The 13,858-nt window shown below is 34.3% G+C and overlaps 2 non-coding genes across 2 annotated transcripts; one reads left to right on the top strand and one right to left on the bottom strand.

Moving 5' to 3' along the window:
- Positions 1-782: 782 nt before the first annotated feature.
- Positions 783-901, bottom strand: LOC127727272 (5S ribosomal RNA). The gene has a single exon (XR_007993844.1). It is a non-coding gene; the product is annotated as a 5S ribosomal RNA (ribosomal RNA).
- A 9,117-nt stretch (positions 902-10,018) lies between these two features.
- Positions 10,019-10,137, top strand: LOC127727271 (5S ribosomal RNA). The gene has a single exon (XR_007993843.1). It is a non-coding gene; the product is annotated as a 5S ribosomal RNA (ribosomal RNA).
- Positions 10,138-13,858: the final 3,721 nt, after the last annotated feature.

Genomic DNA, 13,858 nt, shown 5'->3' with positions numbered 1-13,858 from the left:
ATTTAAACAAAATATCACAAGTGAAGAAATATTTACGATTAATGTGCAACTTGTCAATTTCACTCGTGCGATTCTTCATCAGAAAACGTGTTGTATTATTTCACAAAAACTAGATTGTGCTATAAAAATGGTATGTATTTGAAGTAAAATCATTTCTAAATATGTTTTTGTTTTCAGATATACGTAGAAATAAAGAGACTTCACAGAAATTTAAATTTTGCCTTGGGTATGAAAGCACACCAAGATGACAAAATTCGAAACCGGGACTTCCTTGACTGAGTTGGAAAAAGTTTCAAATAGTTGACTTTTTTGCTTGAGTTTTACAAGCTTTAATTAGTATTTATTGTTTTTTATTTGTTTTTGCTGTAATGAATATTTGATAATCACAATCCTTTCAGAAATGTTGTGAATCATATAAGCCCTGGTCAAAAAGGAAGAGACGACATCAAAGGACAAAAATGGTGGATAACAGTATTTTTAAGATTTTCGTTTTAAGTTTTTGAGCCACATGCATGTGAAAAGAGTGAAATTCTCAAGTTTATATATGGCCCGACGTGTGCATTACTGGACTTGCATTTATTTTTAAAAATAGTTTAAAAGATTTCACCAGGTTGGTAATGAAAAAAATAAAATTATGAATGATATATTTTCTGTTTCCTTCAAAAGTTAGATATATTATATTAAATGTTACATCCCCAGACATCTATATAAAGAAATAAAAAAGATAGAACGTATGTTTGGGAGAAGTGAAAAATTAAAAGTAAAAAAATAAAAGAAGAAAATGTCTACAACACCCGGTATTCCCAGGCGGTCACCCATCCAAGTACTAACCGAGCTCGACGTTGCTTAACTTCGGTGATCGGACGAGAACCGGTGTTTTCAACGTGATATGGTCGTAGACACTAAAGTGCTAGAAAATTTAATATATAAAGTTAGGAACCGCCGAAAGTCATGTATTTAGCATTTCTTGACAGAATTTGTATAAAATAAGAAAATTATCAGATATAAAAATATATATAAACTACACGATCCAGAGTGGAAGATAGTAAAACTTAACAAGTTCACATGCACTTTAGAGAAGACAAAAACATGCAAGAATAGAAATACAGATATGGAATATGGGGACGAGCTTGATTTTATTTGTAACCAAGTTATATACCTTGCAACAATATCAGACTCTTTTTGAGAAATTTTGGTAGCCCTTAAAAGGGCTGTTTAAGCTTTAAAAGCATCATATGCTTCCTCCATTTACTTCTTCTTTGGGGTCTTTGCCTTCTTTGGTTTAGCTGCAGCCTTGGTCTTTTTTGGTGATTTTGTGGCTTTCTTTGCAGATTTGGCAGCGGGTTTTGCAGCAGGTTTCTTGGTAGCTGGTTTCTTTGCTTTTGGTTTAGCTGCTTTCTTTTCACCAGCTGGTTTCTTTGCTGCAGGTTTCTTTGTGGCAGTCTTTTTAGGTGTCTTTGCCTTCTTTGGTTTAGCGGCTTTAGGCTTAACTGCTTTCTTTACTGGCTTCTTAGCTGGTTTAGCCACTTCACCTATCTTAAAACTTCCAGAAGCGCCGGTACCCTTCGACTGCTTCAATCTATTGCTCTTCACTCCTGATTTCAAAGCTAACTTCAAGTGAGTGTTGACTGTTTTTGCATCGCTACCAACATTGAAGTTTGCTATGATGTACTTAAGGATGGCTTGACGGCTAGAGCCCCCGCGCTCTTTCAATGCAGAGATAGCTTTCCCTACCATCTCGCTGTATTTTGGATGAGTAGCTACTTTCTTTGGTTTAGTTGCAGCTTTCTTCTTTGGTGACTTAGATGGAGTCTTGACTACTACTGGTACATCAGACATTTTGCGACTTTGGTTGTTGAAAGATGTGTGCGAGTTGAACGACAAATAACAATGATGTGCAACAAATGGAAGTTTTTAACAACCTTGACTGGCTATACAGCCCTTGCACGGTCGGCCCTGGCTTGCGCCTTTTTAGGCATTAAATAATTTAATTTTTACCATATGGTAATTGATATAATTTAGAATGACAAAAAAAAAATTATTAAAAATTATAATATAGTGTAAAAATTTGAATAACTAAATGAATAGATAAATTGATGAATAAGTTAATAAATAAAGAAAAGAAAAGAATATAAAAATAAATAAAATAAAATAATATGAAAATGAAATTTTTATATAAAACATAAAATAAAAAAAAAAAAAAAAAAATAAATAAAAAATATATGCGTAAAAATAAATAATAAATAATAAATACGGAACCACCAGAAGTAGGAACAAGAGGAAAGCTAGGCCAAGCAAACAGCAGTGAACGGCAGCAACGTTGTCCTGGTACACCAGCAGCCAAGTAAAGAGCGGAAAATTTTGATATGCCAAATTGTGTATGTGAATTTATTTGCCAAATATTTTTTATAAACCGAAAGATGCCTAAATTTGTGTATGCGAGTTTTTCAAAAATAATTAGTAAGATGTTTTGTATGTACTATAAAAAAAAAAGAGAATTAAGTACAATAAAAATAAAACAAAATAAATAAAAACCAAAGGGTGTATGTTTAATTTTGACTGCTTTGTGCTAGTGCTACTTATATTGAGACTTTATAGTGCTAGTACACTGGAACGCTGCCCGCAGGAAGACAGCGCCCCACGCTAATTAAAACTGGGTTAGCGCAAACCAGATCTTGCGAAGTACCATTTTATTTTTTAAGTCTTAGATTTGACTTGCGGCTTAATGATATGGAAAATTTATATAAGGAACAAAAGTAGACACAAAAATAATTTGGATGCCGCGAATTTGGAAAAAAAAGCCAAAGGTTATCGTGAGTTACTGTTTAGTTAGCATAATTTCAATAGTTTAATTTACTTAGCACTACATATATTTTGACTAATTTTAAATATGTTTAATTATTTCAAACATTTTTTTAGATTATAAATTTATTTCGATTTTAATTCGTCTCGAAGAGCTTGCTGTACTGCCGGTTACGGCCTGACTCCATTTCTGAGTCACTGACCCGGATAACTCTTGCAGTGTAATTGATCTTCTTAACGATGTTTTGTTGAGCCGTCTTGAAGAGCCTGCTGTACTGCCGGTTACGGCCTGACTCCATTTCTGAGTCACTGACCCGGATAACTCTTGCAGTGTAATTGATCTTCTTAACGATGTTTTGTTGAGCCGTCTTGAAGAGCCTGCTGTACTGCCGGTTACGGCCTGACTCCATTTTTGAGTCACTGACCCGGATAACTCTTGCAGTGCAGTTGGTCTTGTTACCGATGTGTTGTTAAGCCGTCTTGAAGAGCCTGCTGTACTGCCGGTTACGGCCTGACTCCATTTCTGAGTCACTGACCCGGATAACTCTTGCAGTGCAGTTGGTCTTCTTACCGATGTGTTGTTAAGCCGTCTTGAAGAGCCTGCTGTACTGCCGGTTACGGCCTGACTCCATTTCTGAGTCACTGACCCGGATAACTCTTGCAGTGCAGTTGGTCTTCTTACCGATGTGTTGTTAAGCCGTCTTGAAGAGCCTGCTGTACTGCCGGTTACGGCCTGACTCCATTTCTGAGTCACTGACCCGGATAACTCTTGCAGTGTATTTTATTTATTTTATTTATATTACTTTTATTTTTTTTAATACTTATATGAATGTATGGTAATCAATTTCTGTTAAATATTGAACCAAGCACGACCAGACATATTGTTGTTTATCTTTAGGAGGATCTAGCAATATTTTGGTATTAACATTTTGTATTTGAACCTTATCCAAGTTTGATTGTAAATTTTGTCTGGCTTGTGAGTGATTAATACAAATAACTAGTACTTGTTCTATATCCTCTCTAATGCCGCATGTATTGCATATTGGAGATACATTGCGGATGTGCTGGCCTAGCTGACCAGGTAATAAAGTAGTACCCAACCTAAGTCTAGTTATTGTTTTTGCATGATATCGATTACCTTGATAAAAAGTGGGTTTTTTATTTACTGTATTATTTATAGAACGACTCCATAGGGAGCATGTGTTATCCCATCTAGCTTGTCACGTTTTCTTATATAATGCTGTTGTTATTGCAATGAATTCGTTTGCACTAAGACTCAGGTTAAGGTCAATTTTATTATTACTTAGCGCTAATTTAGCTAGTTTGTCAACCTGTTCATTACCTAGGATACCAACATGCGCTGGTATCCATTCTATGGTTACTTATATTTTTTTTGGTTTTAGACGGCAAGCTAGTATTTGAATTGGTTCTAGGATATCGGGTCTACTTGATACATTATTTTGTATAGATTGGATTGCACTAAATGAATCAGTGAGAATAACAACTTTTTGCCCTGGCTGTTGATTGGAAAATAGCCACTTTAATGATTGATAAATGGCCGTCATTCCTGTGGTGTACACGGAAAGATTGTCCGACCTTCGTTTATAGCTTGCAATCAACTTTGATGGTATAAGAAAGGCGTATCCAGTTTTACCCGAAGCTGGTCTTTTGAGCCATCGGTGTAAATTTTTAAATGATTTTTATAAGCATTGTCAATGTACTCTAACGCTTTAGCCCTAATGATATGCGGATTTTCTTTTTTACTGATGCTGTCTTTTATGTTTTACGTTCATTATCACTGAACTAGTATATATATTTGTTTAGGGGCCAGCTGAAGGACGCCTCCGGGTGCGGGAATTTCTTGCTGCATTGAAGACCTGTTGGTGACCTTCTGCTGTTGTCTGTTCTATGGTCGGGTTGTTGTCTCTTTGACACATTCCCCATTTCCATTCTCAATTTTACTTGATATTTTTGCTTGACCTATAATCCATGGTGGTGGATCTTGAATATTTTTAGTTACCAACTTTATTTTGTCTAGGTCGTTATCTTTAAGTAGATTTTGGACTCTGAATCCATAGGGTATGTTATGGTCATTCCATTTATGATTATAAAATTGATATTCAATACAGTCATCTACTAATTGATTGGCTGGATTTGATGGATTTTGTTTAGTACGAGCATAATATTTAAGAGAAAGGTGGTCTCTTCTTAATTGTAATGGCATTTCGCCAGACTCGGCTAGTATTGTTTCTAGCGGGGTCGATTTGTGGGCCCCTAACACTATGCGAAGACCTTTAGCTTGTATTATATCTAATTTAGATTTTACAGTTATTGATGCTGAATTAAACGCTTGACATCCATAGTCAAGTACCGATCTAAGTAGTGATTTATATAGCATGAGAAGAGAATCAGTACCCATGCCATAATTGTTTGCTTGAACATACCTGAGTACGTTTAATATTGCTTTAGATCTTTCTTGTAAATAGTTTACGTGTTTATTCCAAGTTAACTGTCTATCAAATATGAGACCAAGAAATTTGACATGTTTCTGGAATTTGATTGGTTGATTATCTAGCATTAGGTTAACTGAATAAACTTTACGATCTCCAAATATAACTCCTATTGTTTTGGTTTTAGAAATTTTAAAACCCCATTTTTTAGACCATGCACTTATGTTATTAAGGGTTTCTTGCATTTTTTTGTAAGATATTTAATATTTCCACCTCGGTACCACATAGCACTGTCGTCGGCCAATTGTGACATTACTGCGGGTTTTTTGGCTAGACCTACTAAATCATTAATCATGATATTAAATAATGTGGGGCTGATGACGCTACCTTGCGGGATACCATTGTTAAGATCATATTCGTCTGAGGCTTCTTGATTTACTTTTACTTGAATTTTTCTACCTTGCAGAAAGTCTTTTATGAAGTTAAATAACCTACCATTAATGCCGTAATCTTTGCACTTTATAGCAAACCAAAACGCCATACTAAGTCAAATGCCTTTTCAATATCAAGAAATATGGCTAGTAGAAATTGTTTACGTACTTTAGCTTTTTTAATGTCTGTTTCGAGTCGCAGTAAATGGTCTAATGTGGAGCGACCTTCACGAAACCCACTTTGTGTTTCATTTATTATATTTTTCTCCGTTAGAAGATATTTAAGTCTAACATTAACCATGCTTTCCATTAGTTTACAAAAATTTGATGTAAGAGAAATAGGCCTATAGGATTTAGGGTCCGATTTATTTGTATTAGGTTTTAGTATAGGGATTACATTTGCATGTTTCCAGCTGTGTGGTAGTTGACCAGTTACCCACACTTTATTTATTAATTGCAACATAATATCGATCATACTTTCAGGCATATGTTTGAACATTTCATATGTTATACGGTCATCACCGGGCGCAGTTGTCTTTTTGGTCTTAAGCACCTTATAAAGTTCGTTTTTGTTGAATGGTATATTAAACTTTGACCTATTATGTTGCTCATCATCGTCCCTATTAATTGGATTTTCTATTTTGGTTTTTATTTTATGAGTTCTGAATGTGGGATCTAACTTATTGTCACTGGATGCTTCGGCAAAAGTTCCGGCGAGCATGTTTGCTTTATCTACATTTGATACCGCTTGTTTGGTTTCATTAATAAGTGTAGGGAGGGTCGATGATTTTGCCCCTTTAAGACCTTTAACTGTGTTCCAAACTGTTTTTACGTTAGTTTTATAATTTAGTTTGTCACAGAAATTTTGCCAGTAGTCAGTTTTTGCCTTATCAGTGATACGTTTGAACTCCTTAACTGCGGTTTTATATAATTCATGATTTTCTTCTGATTTTGATTTATCATATACTCTATGTTTATGACGCTTATTTTTTTTGGCATTTGTACAATCATCGTTCCACCAGGGACAGTTTTTTTCTTGTACCACTAGTTTTGGGATTGTTACGTCTGCGATTTTAGTCACAACTTCACATAGATTTTGATTAAAAATTTCAATATCGTCATGTTTTATATTACATGTATCTACATTTACTTCGTTACAAAGAGTAGTGAACCTGTGCCAGTCGGCTTTATCGTAAATCCATCTTTGTGGAGTGCAGACTTGATTTTTTACCGGTTTTGCATTTAATACGATGAGTACTGGGAAGTGATCAGAGCCTAGTTTATCATCTAAAACTGACCTTTGACTGTCATTGGCTATCGAGGCGGAGACTAATGTTAGGTCTATTTGTGTTCGGTTGCCTGTTACAGTTTGAAATGTACCTGTACCGTCGTTTAAAATTATCATGTTATTTTGGTCTATGACCTTTTCAATAATGTTACCATTGCTATCTGTTGTGCTAGACCCCCACATCGAGGATCTACTATTAAAATCTCCAAGTAGCACTATATTATCTGATAAATTATGCAGAACTTCTTGATAGTCATTAGATTTAATATCTTGATTGGGGGGTCTATACACATTAACTATATTTATCTTATTATTTTGACAGTTTACAGATACGCCTACTACTTCTATGTTATCAGTATTAAAATTAAGTTGTGAGAAATTAACTTGAATTGAAACATAAATGGCTACTCCTCCTCCTATTTGAGGTCTCTTTTTATTTTTACCTTTAGGTTGAATCGGTATCTTTCTATTTCGAATGATTGGTGGATGGTAGCCTTGTAGTTTTACGTACCTATTATCTTTAAAGTGAGTTTCTTGTACACAAATAATTTCTGGGTTATTATGTGTGTCTAAATAATGTTTGAGGGAATTTGCGTTTAAAGTGATCGCGCATTCCACTGTAATATGTGTAACCCCATTACGGTTAATTAATTGTTTAAATTACTTGATGTTTATTATTTCTTTAAATGACGTCGACCATTATTTCTTTGCAAAATTGCTCTCTGATAAATGTTGCAAAGAGGCGCATGATGGGAACCAAGCTATCACCTTGATAGTCCGCAATAGTTCGTATCCCTGTAATTAGGGTTTCCCAGTTTTTGAGATCATTTACGTCTTTACTTGGTGGTTCAATTATAGTTTTGCGTATATCTGACATGTTTTTTCTATCTTTATTAGGAATACTGGGTGTTTGATCTTCTATTTGTGTATTCTCTGTTTCAATATCAAAATTTTGATCTATGTTTATTTCTGGATTATCTACCGGTGACATATTGGCTTCATTGTCGCTAATTATATCGGTGTCATTATTAATTACTTTTGATTTAACACTGTCAGCATATGATTTACCAGGTGTGACATTTGATGTACTACTTATTTTAGGTATGGTTTCATTTTCTGACACTGGGGAACTAATTATTTTAGGTATGGTTTCACCTTTTTGTTGTGCCTTTTGTTTAGCTTGTTCAAATGACATTTTATAACTGTACATATTTTCCAATACCTGTTTTTGGAATATATATTTGGGGCATGATTTATCTATTGCCTGATGTTTACCGCCACAGTTGTTACATTTTAGGGTTTTATCATTACAGTTTTTGGTGGCATGTTAACCAGCACATTTAATACATGTATTGATTGATTTTCTGCATTGTTTGGCATAGTGACCTAAACTTGCGCATTGAGTACAAAATTTAGGGTTAGGCTTATATGGTAGTAAATCATACTCTTGTCCCTGAGTGGTTAAGGGAATAGATTTAATGTGTGCATGTTTATCAGATAGAGTAACTAAAAGATACCCAGCTTTACCTAATTGTTTTACAATTTTGATATCTACCCCTGTTTGTCTTAGCATATTTTCCTGCTTTTTAATATTTAGGATTTCAGTATCAACAGGTTTAGGTATAACTTTATAGACTTTATTTTTAGTAACCTTATTTTCGTTTTTTTTCTTTTGTAGCAGCTGCTTCAATGGTTATTTTGTTTTTGTGGTCCGTATCAAATTTAGACACTTTTATTTGAAACTTACCAAGTTTATTTAAGCCAAGTATTTTGCGCCTTATTGTTTCAGATGGAGCGTAAACCAGCACACTGTTCTTAAGTTGTTTGATCTCTATTGCCTGATCATTGACACTTCCTATCATAGTAATAATTAGATAATGAAGTGAATTAAGGGTCAGTAAGAGGAACTGTTTTGCCCTTGAGGTAATAATCAGTGTTTCACTCGGGGGAAACATTTTTTTGCCTTTTTCATTGTGTGACTCAGGGCTTTTAGTTTTAGTTTTATTTGGGCTTAAGTCTTGTCTTTTTGCATATTGTATTTGTGGCGAATTGCCTTCACTATGTTTGTAAACTTTGGAATCAGGTGATTCCCCTTGTTGTGGACTTCTTGAGTCAATTTTCCTTTTATTGTTGGTCATATTGGTCATATTTCTTTTTATCTGAACATTTAATTTAATTTATTTAAGTTTTGGGTTTTTGTTTTTAAAAGCAAACATAGTAAAAACTTTGTTTAACTTATTATAATAAACTTATTTAGCAAAATCAAAAGTTTAAAACCTAAAGATTAAAAATAAGATGTATATAAACTTACAAAAAATTACAAAAAGAAATGTAAATAATCTTAAGTGAAAATAGAAATTGTTTTATATGCTAACTAAACAATTGAACAAAAACAACAGACCGTAATCTTCTCCTGTAATTGCTTTGAAATCGACGCGTGCGATGTTGACTCGACGATGACAAGCGAAGGAATGTATGTGAAAAGAGTGAAATTCTCAAGCTTATATATGGCCCGACGTGTGCATTACTGGATTTGCATTTGCATTTATTTTTATTTTATTTTATTAGATATATTATATTAAATGTTACATCCCCAGACATCCATATAAAGAAATAAAAAAGATAGAACGTATGTTTGGGAGAAGTGAAAAATTATAAGTAAAAAAAATAAAAGAAGGCAAAGACCCCAAAGAAGAAGTAAATGGAGGAAGCATATGATGCTTTTAAAGCTGAAACTGCCCTTTTAAGGGCTACCAAAATTTTTCAAAAAGAGTCTGAAATTGTTGCATGGTATATAACTTGGTTACAAATAAAATCAAGCTCGTCCCCATATTCCATATCTGTCTTTCTATTCTTGCATTTTTTGTCTTCTCTAAAGTGCATGTGAACTTGTTAAGTTTTACTATCTTCCACTCTGGATCGTGTAGTTTATATATATTTTTATACCTGATAATTTTCTTATTTTGTACAAATTCTGTCAAGAAATGCTAAATACACGACTTTCGGCGGTTCCTAACTTTATATATCAAATTTTTTAGCACTTTAGTGTCTACGACCATATCACGTTGAAAACACCGGTTCTCGTCCGATCACCGAAGTTAAGCAACGTCGAGCTCGGTTAGTACTTGGATGGGTGACCGCCTGGGAATACCGGGTGTTGTAGACATTTTCTTCTTTGGTTTAGCTGCAGCCTTGGTCTTTTTTGGTGATTTTGTGGCTTTCTTTGCAGATTTGGCAGCGGGTTTTGCAGCAGGTTTCTTGGTAGCTGGTTTCTTTGCTTTTGGTTTAGCTGCTTTCTTTTCACCAGCTGGTTTCTTTGCTGCAGGTTTCTTTGTGGCAGTCTTTTTAGGTGTCTTTGCCTTCTTTGTTTTAGCGGCTTTAGGCTTAACTGCTTTCTTTGCTGGCTTCTTAGCTGGTTTAGCCACTTCACCTATCTTAAAACTTCCAGAAGCGCCGGTACCCTTCGACTGTTTCAAGCTATTGCTCTTCACTCCTGATTTCAAAGCTAACTTCAAGTGAGTGTTGACTGTTTTTGCATCGCTACCAACATTGAAGTTTGCTATGATGTACTTAAGGATGGCTTGACGGCTAGAGCCCCCGCGCTCTTTCAATGCAGAGATAGCTTTCCCTACCATCTCGCTGTATTTTGGATGAGTAGCTACTTTCTTTGGTTTAGCTGCAGCTTTCTTCGTTGGTGACTTAGCTGGAGTCTTGACTACTACTGGTGCATCAGACATTTTGCGACTTTGGTTGTTGAAAGATGTGTGGGAGTTGAACGACAAATAACAATGATGTGCAAAATTGCGGTATGCGGGTAGTTAATCTCATAACGCGGACCTCGACGAGAGCACCCTTAAACTTTCATGACAATCTATTTCAAACAAATCTATGGCGTACGGAAAGGGTCAAAAGTAAAAAGAGGTGCATAAGCTATAAAATCACAGCGTTTTGTTTACTTCTTATATGTGTTTCTTTTCGTCCATTGGCTGTATATACATAAGAAAGTAAGTCCACATTCTCTATGGCTTTATTGTTCAATACACCATTAACCATGTTAACGTTACCTCTCAGTATAAGTCTTTTCCCTATTTCGTGTAACGACAAAAAGTTTTAATTCATCGTTAGTCACGTAGATTGAGCTAGTATAATAATCGTAGTGCTAATAGGAATATTTCATTTTCAATATTCGTCATTTCTCTTGGATTAAAACACATTGTTGTGACGTCGTTCTGTTGTTATACCCGTTCTTTGTATCAGTGATTGGACTATCATTTACCTGTACGAAACCATTATGTTACCTTTAACTGTCCAATTTTTAAGAATAAGCTTCCTCTTTCTTAAAACAAATTGGACAGCTGCAGGTAGCATAATTGATTCGTACAGGTAAATGATTGTTCACGGACCGAAAAAAATCTTTCAATTCACACAATGTGTTCCTTCATTTTGAAAAAAAATTAACAACGAAAGAACAAATGACAATTATACCAAAAATAACATTTTTATTAAGGTCACTTTTCAATACAATAATTTCGTCATTCATCAAGACAGTTTCTTGAAAAAAAACCTGTTAAATAGATTTTAACACTGCCAGCGTCAATACTTATATTTCACACCCATTTGCTCATGTTGTTTGGTTGTCGCCTTTAGCGCCAATTTTGTTGACAATGCTCGTTGCAAGTTTCGTTTTTGGGGATTTTAGAAACAAAATTTTGCACAAGACTTTTAATATCCTCGTCTTTTTGTAGATATTAAAATCGACATCTGTGTTGGTCTTATTCTTCCTCACATCATTTTCAGTAACAATGACAATGAAAAAAAAAATAATAAAAGAATGCTTCTAACGCTTGATAGATCATGCCGCAATACGAAGACTACAAGTAAAATAATTGTATTATCATAATTAGGAAAAATCGTTCATCTGAAGTAGATGTTTTACTAAGTGTTGGCACATATTGTTCCTTGGACAAAATAGCTAATTAAGAATTTCATTAACAACCTCAACATCACCCCATATACAAAGTGCAAATCGAGAACTTGTTTTTTGTTATAACAAACCATCTGATATTATTTCTTGTATAGGTATATAATACAAAATTTCGCTTATCAACGACGATGAATATCAGAAAAAGATAACAGATAAACAGATAAAAGGAACAAGTAACAGCAGGTTATAGAAATCAATCGTGTGTACGATTCGCACTTTGTTCGTAGTGATCGTTTGTTGTTTTTTTTTTATTTAAACCGATGTAGTCTCTTGAAATTGAATAAACGTATGTGCTAGATTTAATCATATATTCGTTCAATAAGTTTTTAGACGTGGGGTGGGGGGGGGCTATGGATTTTTTTGGAAAAAAAAAAATTTGTTTTTGACCCTGAGAAAAAAAATATTTTGATTGAAGCGATTTATAACAGATACAGATACAGATCTAGGCGAAGCTATTTGCAATGTCACATGTTGATGTTGATGTTATTCCATGACTGAAGCTCTAAAGCTTTTCATTAAGATAATAAACGGGTTTATCACGACAAAAGGACAATTGTATTTCTATGGTCACTGGCCGAGTTAATTTTAGTCCGCGGACTATGACAGATAAGCCCGTGCCTTGTGCAGGATATCTTAGTAGTTTTAATTTTTCACAATAAAATTCTAAATAAATTGTTTTCGCGGACTATGACAGATAAGCCCGTGCCTTGTGCAGGATATCTTAGTAGTTTTAATTTTTTACAATAAATTCTAAATAAATTGTTATCGCGGACTACGATAGATAAGCCCGTGCCTTGTGCAGGATATCTTAGTAGTTTTAATTTTTTTACAATAATTTCTAAATAAATTGTTTTCGCGGACTATAACAGATAAGCCCGTGCCTTGTGCAGGATATGTTATTAGTTTTAAAAGGGCTTGGTTACTCTCCATTTTTAAATTAAAAAATATAATATTATTTTTTTAATAACTATAAAAACAAATTTTTTTATTGTAAACAGTTAAATATACCATATTTTTTCTAAAGGGGAGGCGCCCACCCAGTAGGACAACCGGAAGCGCCTGAGTAAGAATTTCGGTGCTCAGTGATACGGTTCACTAAACGACGTTGTCAACACGTAATGGCGGCCAGAGCTTGACGTTGATTTTGGCATTCCAGGCTGATAAGTTAAATCATGTCATAATTTGATCGTTTAATCGTGTTATATTCTGCATTGAATTTGGGGAGAAAGGGGGAGTTATCAAATAAAGGTATTTTCACTATATATAACGTCAAAATACGAATTACATTTGTTTCTTTCCAATGTATTTATGAATAGTTTCAAGCACTTAAGATCTCAAAGTAAAATTGATTGAATACAATAAATATACATTAAGCACAAAAATAAGGATAATATGTACACTTGCAATGCTTTGTTTTGAAAGAAAAAAAAGCGTTGTTTGGTAAGGAAAATCGGGGGCAAAAATATATTTCGGTACTAAAAATGAAAAAAAAACAAAAAAAAAAAAACGGACAGCAATACGCAAATAAACCGGAAATGGGGGTCGGGGGTATTCAGGTGGTCCGGTTTGAGTACACAGTAGCTGTCTCTTGCAAGACAACCGCCGAGTCAATGTCAATTTCTGTGAATGAGGAAGGAAAGAGGGGGCTTCGTCATACGAGACAATTATGAATCAATATATTTTTTTCATCTATAGTAGGTGAATACGTCTGATCGATTTCTTAATCTCCAGATATTTTGTGGCGATTAATTTAGATATTAAAACTATATAAATTTATTTCTGCAAGTAAAACATATAATCAGTTAATCATTCTCTTAAAATTCATTGAAATAATGTAAAAGGGTGAAATTCCGATGAACAACAAAAGAATTGAAATTTCTTGCACGCTTGTTATCTCTTCATG

The sequence above is a fragment of the Mytilus californianus genome, unplaced genomic scaffold (assembly GCF_021869535.1).
Source record: "Mytilus californianus isolate M0D057914Y unplaced genomic scaffold, xbMytCali1.0.p SCAF_19, whole genome shotgun sequence".
NCBI classification, from domain to species: Eukaryota; Metazoa; Mollusca; class Bivalvia; order Mytilida; family Mytilidae; genus Mytilus; species Mytilus californianus.
This window is presented reverse-complemented; position numbering and strand designations above follow the sequence as displayed.